Raw genomic sequence first — 14637 nt, 5'->3', positions numbered from 1 at the left:
TAACAGTAATTTGGCAATATTCACCTAACCTGATTTCGTAAACCTTGTCCAGAAAGGAGAGCATTTGTGGGTAATGTGTTAAGGTTTGTGGATTCCAATTTAGCCAACTAACAAAGAGTGTAAACGAATGGTATCTATATATTAGTAGTCTAGAGGTAAAAGTTTGTCATATGAATAATCCCTGATTTGTATAATGTTAAACAACGACATAGCAAGAGACTAAGTTAAAGGTGCTTTTTCACAGTCACAAACCACATGACGTCCAGTTGTCTTTTTATCCGAAAGAATATCGTTCAATAGTTCGGCAAGCCGTTTCGTGGAAGGCCTACAAGTCTGGATGGTGATATATTAAGAATTTGTGGAAACAGCAGTTAAGATGCTAAACAAATATACCAGTTCCAAAGAAGATTAGTTTTATTGATATCGTATTTCAACTTGGATAAAAGGAAAGGATATATATTTGTTTTCATGGCGATTGAAAGGAGAATTTATTTCCATTGATCTCAGTTGTTTCCAGTTATTATATTGAACTGAGATTTATGGTGTCGCAGTATTCATTTTACTTTAACAATTCAACAAAATGAAAATTTAACATCTATATTAAAGAGGGGTTTCGTTGGCCGAGTGGTTTAAATAGTTCATCTACACTGAATATCTAAATAAAAACAAGATGTCGTATGATTGCCAATGAGACAAATCTCCACAAGAGACCAATTCTTTTTTTAAGGTGACTTATAATTGTTAATTTCTATGTCATTTGGTCTCTTGTAGAGAGTTGTTTCATTAGCAATATACCACATCTTCTTATTTTTATATAAAGAATGTGGTAGGGTCAAACAAGTCTCTTAATCCTCCCACTAACATTGGTCATTGATTGCTGTAACAATTTCTACTACATAAATGTATACATATAGACGAATATATTTTCAACATAACGAATTTAAAGTAAAATGTTTTACTATATTTGGGACATGACCATAAGAAATGTCTCAAGGTTAAAATGTTTTTGAGCGCTAAAATCTCTTTTTAACATTGTTGAAACAGCAAAACATACGAACAAACTGCTGTAAAAATCTGTTCAAAAGACATTGAATCATACGCTACTAAACACAAACACAACTAACAAAATACACAAAGTATGGATCTTAGGATAATCACAATTACTGAAATCTAGTTCATAGCGTAACTTCAACTGCAAAAATGTATGCATTTAGACAGAATATTTGCAAAAGAAAAGCACAAGATACCAACATAGACATTTAAACTCATAAGTACAGTAGTAAATAGACTGATGTCAACAGCGCCATTTGAAACATAGATAATATAAAATAAAATATTTTTACTTTTTTAAAGAATGATGCAGATATAAATAATTTATACATCTAATGCGATTTATATACATTTCTTTCTACAATACAACTTCTTAAAGAGTTTCACATATTACCCACCATGTATTAAACGAGATTTAAAGAGCATGACCCGTCAGGATAACTATTACATAAATATTTATTACACTAAATATCTGCAGGTTAACGCCAGTAATGGATTAAACTTGTTATAATTGTATGTTTAAATTGGTTTAGCAGTTACATGTTGCAGAGCTGCTAAGTCTTGTAAACAAACATACATGTCTTGCTGTCTGGTAATTAGGAGTACTTAGTAAAAAGTGAAAATAGAATTCAAGGGCCATATTCTGATCCACGTGACAGGCGTACGTCATCATATGATTGTATTCGTGTTGATGTGATCTGTCAGGTTGGTAATGCATCAAACAAGTGGCAGTTTTCAATTGATTTGCATCATGAAATATAAGAATAACATGGGACCCACTTTTACTATATAAGTATAGCTTTAAACATGTTGTAGTGTCATAAATAAAGACAACAGTAGTATACCACTGTTCGAAAGTCATAAATCGATTAAGAGAAAACAAATCCCGGTTACAAACAAAAACTGAGGTAGAAACCTCAACTATAAGAGGAAAACAACGAAACTACAGAAACAATGAAGTGCAAAAAAAAAAAAAAAAAAAACGACAATGCAACACACAGAGAAACTGCCATTTTGATGACCTGGTACTGGACATTTTAAGAAAAATGGTGGGTTGAACCTGGTTATCGGCCAGCCAAACCTCGCGCTTTAAAGGCAATGTCAAATATAACACTAGAATGACATAATTACACTGACAGGACTACAGTACAAGTAAATGCATTCAGGACAGAGAAATACACAAATATGCTTATAGTTATCAAAAGTACCAGGCTTATAATTTAATACACCATACGTGCGTTTCGTCAACATTCGATTGTTGACATTTAATAAGTACACTTTCACATTTTCTACTAGAAATGCACATAGTTTAAGTCCGACAGAGAAGTAGTATACATCGCAATTGAAATCCTTAGGTAGACACACCTTTAAGGGGTTGTTTGTTTTGTTTACGTTGTGATTGGTATCGACTAATAATTGCTCTATGATAGTAATTAGCTTAGATACATTGTACTTCCAAAAAGTTATTAGTATCCCCCTTACACTATCTCTAGACATAACAGATTTTGTTTGCTTAAGAATCGAGCCAATAGAAATATCAATTGACCCACTCCAGGGTAACTTCGAGGTCTTATGTTATTGGCATTACAAGAAATGTAATACTTTCATATGTCTGTCATTGAAGGACAATGGCATACATGTATTCATAATATAGAAATCATTCTAAATGATCACAAATAAGCTGAAACTGTTATAAAAATGTAAACGTAATGAAAACAAAGTAACACGCTCGTATATCTATAATGGATATTTACGACTATCTACATTTCAAAAGAAAATATCGAAATGGTATACGAAATTCCTATAAATTTCAATTCTGGTATTTTTTATGGAACAAAGAAATTCAATAATAGAAAATTGAAGAAAACATTCACTTGTTGATAGTCAGTCCAAATACTTCCAATAACGCTATTGAAACTCTCCGATATAATATTTCCAAAAGTAATCTTACTCAGATGGAAACCACCTTATTAAAATTGCAGAAGCAAAATGGTTGTATAAGTCGAGTTGCTATCTGTATGGATATTTAGTTGAAGAAACAACTTTTTGAGTCGATTACAAATTTTCTTTTGGTATTAAGACGAAGCCTGTCAAGTCTCATAACATTTAATTTCAAATGAAGGAACACACATATATCTACAAGGTTTCGTTCTTTTCAAAGGGTATTGTCGAGCTAATCCCAGGGTGAAGTTGGACACTGGTACAAAAGATGTAGCTAGAAAAAAAGTTTTGTCCAAATTTCATTGTTAATGCAGAGACAAATGTATTGTGACACTTTTAATTCAGCCACTTGATGCTGTGACATTGACTTATGAGAAACAGTCTAGCCATAGTTACTTTGACCTAGACCTTTTATGTATTTACACTAAAATAGATTTTTTTCTCTCAAATCATGGAGCATTATCGAAGAAATTTTGGTAAAGATATTGTTTATGGCTCAAAATATTTTGTTCGGACATCGAAATGAACTAAATCAATACTAGTATATTAGCTGAAAAAATTTGGAGGTGTTTTAAGATTTTTAAAGAATTTGATTACATTTATATTTCAATTCAATTCAATTCAATATTTTATTTTAAGTCTCATCTCTCAATAATATGTGAAGTATACATTTACAGTAACACAGATTCACATCCTTATCTATAGGTCATCAGTATGTCCTCATTGATATTGACCACATGTCCTCATTGATTGATCACATGTCAAGCTATATATATCATCCCAGAGTCGTGAATTTGTGAATGACTTCAACAACGACCAATGAATTTAAATGAACTGCAAAAACAGAAAGGTACAGCCACAACAACTGAGGGGATTTTAAGTTTAACCTCACTAATGAACTGACTATGCGGTATGGGCTTTGCTCATTGTTGAAAGCCGTACGGTGACCTATAGTTGTTTATGTCTGTGTCATTTTGGTCTCTTGTGGACAGTTGTCTCATTGGCAATCATACCACATCTTCTTTTTTATATCGATTAGTGAAATACTAATTATTTATACAGTTAAACCGCAAAGTCAAAGTCAAACTAGTAAAATCGTTATTTTAAACTATGATATTTGTTTTATAAAAGCAAAAACCAACCGTGTGACATAAAAAAAAAAAAAAAAATCAACCTTCAAAACATTGGTAAAAAACTTTAATGATAATAACAACGTATACACTTAAAACCAGTGTATTAATTTTATTTAATTAACTATGTTTCTAACATAGTAAAACATTAAATTTGTTTAACAAGCAAATAAATAAAAGAATATAAAATAAATATATCAATTAAAAAATAAATTGATAAATGAGTTAATATAATTCAACGTCAAAGTACTAAACACTTAATCTTTTACAGATATGATTTCAATTTCTAGATCCGGTTATAGATCTATCAAAATAAAGGAATTCACCTGTTTAATATTTGTACCTTTAATTATTTGAGATACATAAATTGCAGCGTGAACTCTTGATGTCTTATGCCAATTTTTATTTCAGCTGTGTAATTGACCACTGTTGTAATTATATTACATATTATAATAAAAAAACAAGTAGAGTAACATATGTTTTCAACATAAAGAAATGATTTCAATCAAAATCATCTTAAAACAATTAATTTTAGCTATAAAAAAATATGAAAATGAAATCATAAACAGTGGTCGAATAATTGTAATAATGGGGTTTCTCATTTTGCATCCGGTTAAATCTAAGATTACAAACTCATAAAATCAAATTATAACTATGGTTAAATCTGCTGCTTACTCTCGTTATGAAGGTAAAGATACAAGCGAATTACTATTATAAAAATCTGTAAATAAATATGTTTTAATATGTAAAGAACATTTTAAATACAGTCGTACACAAGCTAAAAATAAAATATTTTTGTCTAAACACGGAAAAAAATTCACTTACCCCTTCGTGAATTAAATGTCTCTATTAAGCATCTTTTAATATTAATCTGCATCAGTAAATGTAGTGAAAATGTCTGGCTAATCGAACGGAATAATGGCTAATCGTTACGTCGTATTGAATCCTTGAAAATGTAGATCGGTAAAGAATTAATCAGGTTCGTGTGTGTTTATTACAATCACAAGGGAAAAAATGGTCATAGGTTACTCTTGGGTAATTTACAGAACTTCATTATAATGTCAGCATGATCAATTAATAGTCAAATTGCAATATCAATAAACAAATCCTAGAGACAATTTTATGCCATGCTTTTTCTGGTTTATCCCAAAATAACGATCAAGGAGCGTAAAAACGCATGTTTACATAATCAAAGGCAGCAAGATTCACATGTACTGAAGGATAGATGAACCAGGAGGAAATCATACATAGATCTATAATGGTTTTTAAAGACGGAAATCATTAAATATATCAATACAAATATATATTAGAAAGATATTTCGTTATAAAAAAACTACATTCCACGTCATGGTTTGCAATAAAATATACGTTGAGAGATTTTACTACAGAAAACACGGTTAAAACACGGTTGGTGTGATCAGGTTACGGCATTATTTGATAAAATTCTGGAAAATAATCTTCGTTGGACTATCATAAGTCAATGTAAAAAACATTCGACTTCTATGGCTAGCCGTTTTACTATTTATTCGAATTTCAAGATATCTCCTATAATATATGAGATATCTTATATAATATATAAGATATCTCCTTTAATATATAAGATATCTTATATAATTTCATTTTATAAGATATCTCATATATTATATAAGATATCTTTAAAGTTATATGAAATATCTTTAATGTTATATGGGATATCTTTAATGTTATATGAGATATCTTTAATGTTATATAATATATCTTTAATGTTATATGAAATATCTTTAATGTTATATAAGATATCTTTAATGTTATATAAGATATCTCATAAAGTTTATATGACATCTTATCTTATAAAGATTATGAGATATCTTATAAACAATTTTTATATAAGATATCTTATACAATTTATAAGATATCTTATATAGTTTATAAGATATCTCATATAGTTTATAAGATATCATATCTCATATAGTTTATAAGATATCTTATATAATTTATAAGATATCTCATATAGTTTATGAGATATCTTATATAGTTTATGAGATATCTTATAAATACAATCATATAAGATTTCTGATAAACTATATAAGATATCTTATAAACTATATAAGATATTTTATAAACTATATAAGATATCTTATAATTTTTAGGAGATATCTAATAAACTTTAGGAGATATCTTATAAACTAAATAAGATATATCCTATAATATATAAGATATCTCCTATAATATATAAGATAACTCCTATTATATATAAGATATCTTATAGAATTTCATTTTTATGAGATATCTTATATATTAAATGATATATCTTATATATTATATGAGATATCTTTAATGTTATATAAGATATCTTATATACTTTTTTAGATATCTTCTAAAGTTTATAAGATATCTTATAAAGTATATGAGATATCTTATAAACAATTTTTATATAAGATATCTTATAAAGACAATTATATAAGATATCTGATAAATTATATCAGATATCTTATAAACTATATAAGATATTTCATAAACTATATAAGATATCTTTTAAAGTTCATGAGATATCTTGAAGTAAGAATAAATAGCAAAACGGCTTGCCATAGACTTCACTTTAAATACTATCGATTTATATACTATTTGTTAAGAAGAAATAGTGGACGAGATACTTTTACCACAAAATCAAATTATCCTATAATAATATTTTAATATTTACATATAATAAAACAATGCAACGCCAAAAAAAAAAAATAAAATAATATACACAGAATATGCAAAACATGGCTATATTATAATGTAGAGTGGGAGTTAATGCCACAGAAATAATGACTAATGTCATGCATAATATGTTTAGCAATAAATACTATAATGTGGGATACAAAGTTTTCTAAAAGAAATAAAGTAAATTTTCTTAAACATTGTACAGAAATATGTCATTCCCTGTATGCATGGTAGATTATAACTATATGAAGAAGAAAACTTCAACGTTATATGTATATATATTTTTGAAAATAAAATCCCTTTTTGATAAAATATATGTACACGCATGTTTAATTAGAATGACTTATTCTCTCGGTACAGACATTTTGACATTTAGCAATAAATCTTAAAAAGCATTACCATTCGATTTGCTATAAATATTCCATTAATCCATGTTGCTATAGTTGTTTTAAGATTAAATTCATTTCTTGTGCTGCTATATTTTTTCATCTTACATTGATATTTTTCTTGTATATTGATGATAATAATCAATATACAAACCTCGAGATACAAACACCAGCTAATGAAAACCAGCATCTTCATAGACATGTTATTTTCCCAAAGTGATGCACATTTTATTTCGGACGAATTTTAAACCGAATAATTCAGTCGTAGCATTCCACTGATCTACGATGGCTACATGACGCGTTGGAAGAAATTCTGACACGGAGAGGGATTGAATTATTGAAGTTAGACGGACTTGTACTTTCCAAGAAGGGTCCACAAATATTGAATATAACCTACCCTTAAAAATATTAAACAAAAATATCCATAAAAATAAACTAGCTTTGCAATTTGAAATCAAACGAAATAGTTCGTGGTATTCAAAAGTAGTACACGTATATGTTGCCTCATATCAAAGTGCAGCCAATTTTATGTATTTTTGATTAACTTGCTTATTATAATTCTTTCTTTACAATAACCAATCTAACTGCAATATCAGTACTGTTTGGCTACAATTTCATGGTCTCAACAGATTTATGATATTTGAAGAAGTGACGAGACTGTTGCGAAATGACGTAGTTGTTAATTTCTGTGTCATTTGGTCTCTTGTGGTGAGTTGTCTCATTGGAAATCATACCACATTTTCTTTTTAATATTTATAGTAAATCAAATATATTGCCAATCTGCGAACAGTTTAATATAATAAACTGCAGACACAGATCATCAGCGATTAGAATAAAAATAAATTCGTTTTCCATTCCATCAATTCCTGGATTTTGATTCTCGAAGTCTTGTAAGCACTGTATCGATAACTTTATTTACTTAATGTCATTTGAGTAATGGCTATTACCACCATACAAAGTATTGGTCAATATCACTTCATAAACGTGTTGTTATAATGACCAGTAGTTCAACATAAATCTCCCAAGGACAACTCTGTTATAATGTTACCCTTTCATTTGGAGCTCCGACCTAAACAAGAATAATTGTGTGGTATGTTTGGTTCCTCGAAAATATATATAATTGCAACTATAAGAGTTGTATTATGCTTCATACTGCATTCGGTCTATTTGAGCAGTAAACATACGTTAAATGTTTAAATTAGTGTAATACACAGTCACTGACCGTAAAATCTTTGCCTAAACATTAGTGATGAAATTACATTTTCTGACCCATGTCACAATAAAACCTTATTAAATCATTCTGACTTCACATTAAAGCGCCACGTGTAAGTTCTATGAATTTGAGCACACGATTAGTTAATTTTTGCTTGTTTAAGACTCTAACTTGACCTCGTATCATTGAGCTACAACTACGACATTAAAACTATAATTCGTAATGTGTACTAACTTCAATGACGCGGGCTCCGATATAAACTCAATACTCTCTACATATTCCCTTGAAAATGTTAATCAAACAATCATTTTTCAAATTCTTTTTTGTTGATAAAATTGAATAATGTTTTCATTAATTGTTAATAAGTTATATTTTATTCTGGAACCGTTCGTTCACCCGATTTATTTACACAATATATATGTGGGACATAACAATTTCAATCCGCCGACATAGGAAGCTGAACCTTTTCTAGGACAAAGCTGTAAAAGTAGTTTAAAAATATCTACATATAAATGTATAAAAAGATAAAGCACAAAATAGGTTTAACATTATTTTAGACTAGTCGATAGACAACTATAGTGTATTCAGCTGACATAGTAACGATGTAGAAATTCCACACGAAAATTCGACAAAGCCTGGCATTGCCCCCGTTTCTAAGTCTTGTCCTATCGTTATTATATCAAGTAAATAAAAAATATCGTACATACATATACCAATCCTCTAACATTAGTCGATAGCGACTTTGCCAGTGTATTATTGCTTTTTATGTTATTGTTTTTACTTATTGATGATAATTTTTTAATGTTATCATTTATGTATTAGGAATAGAGTTAAAAAGCGTCGACACAAGGACATGTTACATTAAAGCTTCATACGATACCGTAACCGGGTAATTTTGATTGGCCAAGGCATTCCAAAATATTTCAGTATAAAATGCAACATCTGTAATTGCACGTGAACTAAGAGACAACAGTAAATCAATGCAAACAATATAAAACGAAAGGCTTGATTTAATTCGTTATTTCATGGTTGTAGCAAATTTATAATTACAAGAATTGAATGCCACTTTTTCAAATTTTATAGGTTTGTAAAAATGTTTAGCGTGTGCTAATTTTGAAGCGCGATGCAATGAATTAGGTTAACTCTTTTACACTCCAAAGAAAAAGCATCCAATTCTGAAATAAAGTATTTCAATTTTCTCTCTTGTGATTTATACAATCTGAGATAATTGTTCAAACACTTTATCAAGTGAATGTCAAATATTTTACCATGCATTTTCTATCTTTCTATGACGTTTGATGCAAAAGTTAACATTCTTTCAACAATTCGAACAGTTTTGTATCGAACATCTCTGAAAGAACATTAATTCATGTCAGTTTAGAACATTATTTTTCATTAAATAGACCCAAACTTCTATAAATTAAACCTAGTTCTTTTGACATGTAGCAGAGAGCAATGGAAGGCATTTCCTGCTTAAAGAGACTAATCTAATCAATTACACATCTTTCACGACTTAAAATAATGTTGAAACAATCGATATATTTTGAAAAAAGTGATTAGTTTTGTTTAGACTTGTGGATTTGATTTTTTATCAATGAAATAATTAAAAAGATCGATGGCTTCTGATTAACCATTTTCAACCATCTGTTGTACGCACGTGATAGTATTGAAATATTTGAAAGCTAAAAAAAACCACACAATTTGACCATGACCTTGTTATTTTGACCTATCATCGGAAAAGGGTTTTAAAATGAACATGGTCAATATCTTAGATATCTATTGAAGGGGATGTTTCATAGCATGTTCAATAAATGAGATGTCATGCGAAAGGGTTATATGTGACCATGCATGGTCAATAGATGAAATGTAAATGCAATGTGGTTCTACGTTGCATGGTTAATAAATGACATATCATGGATAGAGGATATTTCTGGGCATGGCCAATGAATGAAATGTTACTCGATTGGATGACAAGTTAGCGGTATTTCAATACTGAGATATCGTGTGTAGGGGGTATTTGTGACTAGTCTTGGTTCATGACGAAGATATCTTGGAATGTGGTTATGTGTGACATTGTCAATGACTGAGTTATCATGCGAAGAAGTTATGTGTGACCTTGTCAATGACCAATATCTCTTGAAAAGGGGTTATGTGTGACCTTATAAATAACTAGAGGTTATCTGTGACCTTGTCAATACTTTCAACATCATTTGAATGGGTTACATGTGACCTTGTCAATATCTAGGGGATATCTGTGACCTTGGCAATAACTGAATCATCATGTGAAGGGGTTATGTATGACCTTGTCAATAACTAAGATATCATGGAAAGGGATAATGTGAGACTTTTCAAAACCTGGACATTTATAGGAAGCCTTCGTGCTTTTATTGTTGATAGAACGCATTTAATTTCAAGAAATACATTATAGCTCAATATTTACATAAAAAAAAAAAAACAAAAAAAAAAAACTTTCGTATATATTACTGACAAAATATCAACCAATTGTAGTTTAAATCAATTGCAAGTATGAAGCGATTTCCTTTTTCATAACAAACTTCAGTGAATGAGTTTCGCATTTCATGAGCATTCCCTTTAACCCTTTTAAGTTTCCAAATACAATATTACTGTAGCTATCATAATAATTTATCAAGGATTCACTTAATATACTCATGTTATTTATTAGTTTTGTGTGTGATTGCTCATTTTAAAATTTTACTGTTATCATATTGTATGCAGGAGAAGACTTCATTAGTTGGAAAACTTGTGTCTGATCCTATTTCTATCGTTGATCAAATAAAATAATCATAAAATAAACTTACATATATGTCAAATTCTTAGTGCTATAGCAGGAATAAATCTTTTATTGAATATAAAACCATATTGTTTGCAAAATTTGTCAGACAAAATGAACATAAACATTTATTATGATGACATCTTGTGATAAAATTTTTGCCATTTTACAAACTTACAAAAAATATGTACAAACTATCTAAACAGTCTATTGTTTGTGTTTTTAACTTCCAACTTTAGACACATAAATATTGTCACATGGAAAGTAACTAGTTAAATGTATGTGAAAGCTGTCAAGATTGACTGGATGAAATTAACAAAAGCTAAAAAAAAATGTCTGCTGTAAAAGCTTTTATAAAAGTTAAATTCAATACAAACGCTTTACCAAAATGGTGCTATTATTGATTTTTAGTTTTGGAAAGACAGTTATATGGAAATAGCTAATTGGTGTAATTTCATTGCACTTTCAATTACGCTACCATAGTACTCATAAAACGTAACATTAAAAAATAATTCCGATTTTTTTTGTCAATTCCAGTGCCAATTAAAACCATCAAACTTGTTAGTCTGAAGCAAACGTATAGAATAAGTGCCATAAATTGGTCGAATTTTCACAACAGGTCTACTTTGCCTTATTTGCAACTGAAACAGCCATCCATCAGAGACCAGAGAGAAAGAAGAACAATCCTAAAGGAAGCAGGTCAACTTTAAACAACATTGTTTATAGACCCTTTCTATATCCTTAAAAGGTAGAAATAACATATTAAAATCACTGAAATAACTTTTTAAAACACATCTAAACCTGAACCGAAGTATAAAATATTGATTTTTCTTGCAATTTAAAAAAAAATCTAATACATTTTGATTTGATTTTGAACGTTCTGATATACTCTGGTTTATTCTTTACGGTGTCGCTTTTACTCTCCGAGTCTTACTTGTTCAACTAGTTCAGGTAAAATTATTGATACTTGCTTTCTGACTGAGTAATGAAATTGTTAAAATTGTTGCCGATGACTTCATGTTTGATATAAACGAGGGACGAAAGATAACAAAGGACAGTCAAACTCATAAATCGAAACTGACAACGCCATGGCTAAAAATGAAAAAGACAAACAATAGTACACATGACACAACATAGAAAACTAAAGAATAAACAACACGAACCCCACCAAAAACTAGGGGTGATCTCAGGTGCTCCGAAAGGGTAAGCAGATCCTGCTCCACATGTGGCACCCGTCGTGTTGCTTATGTGATAACACATCCGGTAAATAGTCTGATTCGGTAGGTCACATTCATGAAAGGAAAGGGGATTGTAGTTACGACGTAAGGAACATATCCAATATCATTTGTGAAACGGTTGTTCAATAATGGTCAACCAACTCGTGATGGCGTCCGTAAAATTTACGAAGGGATGATTTCAACTTCACCATTTGGAACTCTTGGTTTAATAGCTTCCTTGTGAGCAACAACCCTCTATTAAGAAATTCATAATAGGAAATGCAAGCACGGGAATATCGTATCAATTGGGAGATATATACCCCGTATGCAGGTGCTGCTGGAATGTTGCTACTTAGAAATGGAAAGTTCACAATTGGAAAGCTGAAATCATCTCTTTTGTCGTAAAGTTTTGTTTTCAACCGACCCTCATTGTCAATTTCTAGATGTAAGTTAAGATATGAGGCGGACTTAACTGTATCTGTAGTATCCTTTATCTGAAGTAATAACTGAAGTAATAAAAAACCATAATATGAAGTAAAACCAGTATCTCTTTATATCATCTAGATTCTGTGGGTTATGTTTTTGTCATATAATTCTAGTCGTATTACTCGTTGACGTTTGCTTCAAATCCATATTGAGGTAGTTCAAAATCATTAAGGAAATAGATACATGATATTGGTCATCCGAATTAGCAACGACAAAAAAAAACATTAAAGGAATATCGACAGCTTTCTATCGAAATTAGTCTGTGATATAATTGTAATGGTATGACTAAAGGAAGCTTGCGACAATATCAAAATGTAACAACCTTACTACGTTTTGTTTCAAAGATTACTTTTACAACCAATAAGTCGTTTTTAGAAACTATTTGGTCATTAATAGCTTTGATTATATTTAAGATAAGCCTGTTTTGTACTGATTTTGCCTTCACTGAGAGAAACACCCTTTACCGTTACCGTTTGTTGTGAACCATAAAGGTTATATTGCATGTTTGTGAATAATTAAATTGTCTTTGGCAGTTTCCGTTTGGCTGATTTAATAATTGACGAACAATTCCATTATTTTGGATATAAAATGTATCGTACTTTATTGAAATCCTTTTATTCCTTAAACGATTTATTGCAGAAATGCCGCTGCTCTTGTTTGTGCTGTTTTAAGATCAAATGCATTAGTTGACAAGCTGAATAAAAAGATAATAATACTTATTTTAGAACTGATAAAAATAATTACTGAACAAAACATGACGTCATCAACGTCTCATCACTGTCAATTTGTTTTTAGCTTGTTTGATTTTAATAGACTACAGAATTATATAACAACTATGAGTTTGGAACTGAAACCACTTTATTTTGCTATCAAGTTTTAAAAATTAGTTATGACAGCTAAAACAAATTAATTTAAGAACCTAATTGTACTTAAACTGACGTTGTTTCCCTGATGTTTGTATAGTTATAACAAATGTGTATCCCTGTATGGAAAAATATTATGTCCCTATAGATGGAACAATAGTAGGTCTCCTGTTTAGAAAATGTTCGTGTGTTATTCATAGAAATATTTTTGAAATACACACACACCCATCTTATTGTATGGAATCAGATTACTCTTTGATATATGTACTTATACCATTGATTTGATACTTTTATTTGATATTTTCATTGTCGTTGAATTTGATGTTAAAATTTGTTTACTTCTTATTTTCAATTTTTAGCACTTTGTTGTATGAAACTTTCTTGAAGGTTTCCAAATCGTCTTATTTACGATTTCTGTTTTGAAAGACAAATAACATCTTTACTGTGTAAACATAGTAATCGTAGTTCATAATTCACTCGAATTAAGTGTGTTTTCAAGGGCTAACTACAAGATATAGAAAAAGAAATCGGCAGGTAATCTGGAGAAACAGTTAAAGGAAATGGAAAAAGAAATTGATACTAATAGTGTTATTTTTTGAAGAATTATTTTGTGCAACACAGATTAACATATAGAAGCAAATTGCGTCAATACAATAATCGATAAGAGATTTGTCACGAAAAGTGTGTTGCACTTAACAGACTCCTAAGGGAAAAGGGGTGAAAGATTTATAGCAAAGGTTTTACAAGCCGTTATTCATGTCGCAAATAATCAATTCTGTTGCAGCGATTGAAGTAGTTTATCTTAGATAACAACTCCTGATACAAGCTTATACAAATGAGTGTAAAACAATTGCCGCATTAGGAATTGAATCGAT

At 29.8% G+C, this 14637-nt stretch overlaps 1 protein-coding gene across 1 annotated transcript in view; it reads right to left on the bottom strand.

The window, feature by feature from the left end:
* LOC143071601 (neuronal acetylcholine receptor subunit alpha-10-like) overlaps positions 1-5199 on the bottom strand; it is a 36579-nt gene extending 31380 nt beyond the window's left edge. The window contains exon 1 of the mRNA XM_076246018.1: positions 4947-5199. The gene's annotated coding sequence lies outside the window, so the exon portion shown is untranslated. The remainder of the gene's footprint in view (positions 1-4946) is intronic.
* Between the last annotated feature and the right edge of the window lie 9438 nt (positions 5200-14637).

This window comes from Mytilus galloprovincialis, chromosome 4 (genome assembly GCF_965363235.1).
Source record: "Mytilus galloprovincialis chromosome 4, xbMytGall1.hap1.1, whole genome shotgun sequence".
Taxonomy (NCBI): Eukaryota; Metazoa; Mollusca; class Bivalvia; order Mytilida; family Mytilidae; genus Mytilus; species Mytilus galloprovincialis.
The sequence above is the reverse complement of the archived record's forward strand: the minus strand, read 5'-3'. Positions and strand labels throughout refer to the sequence as shown.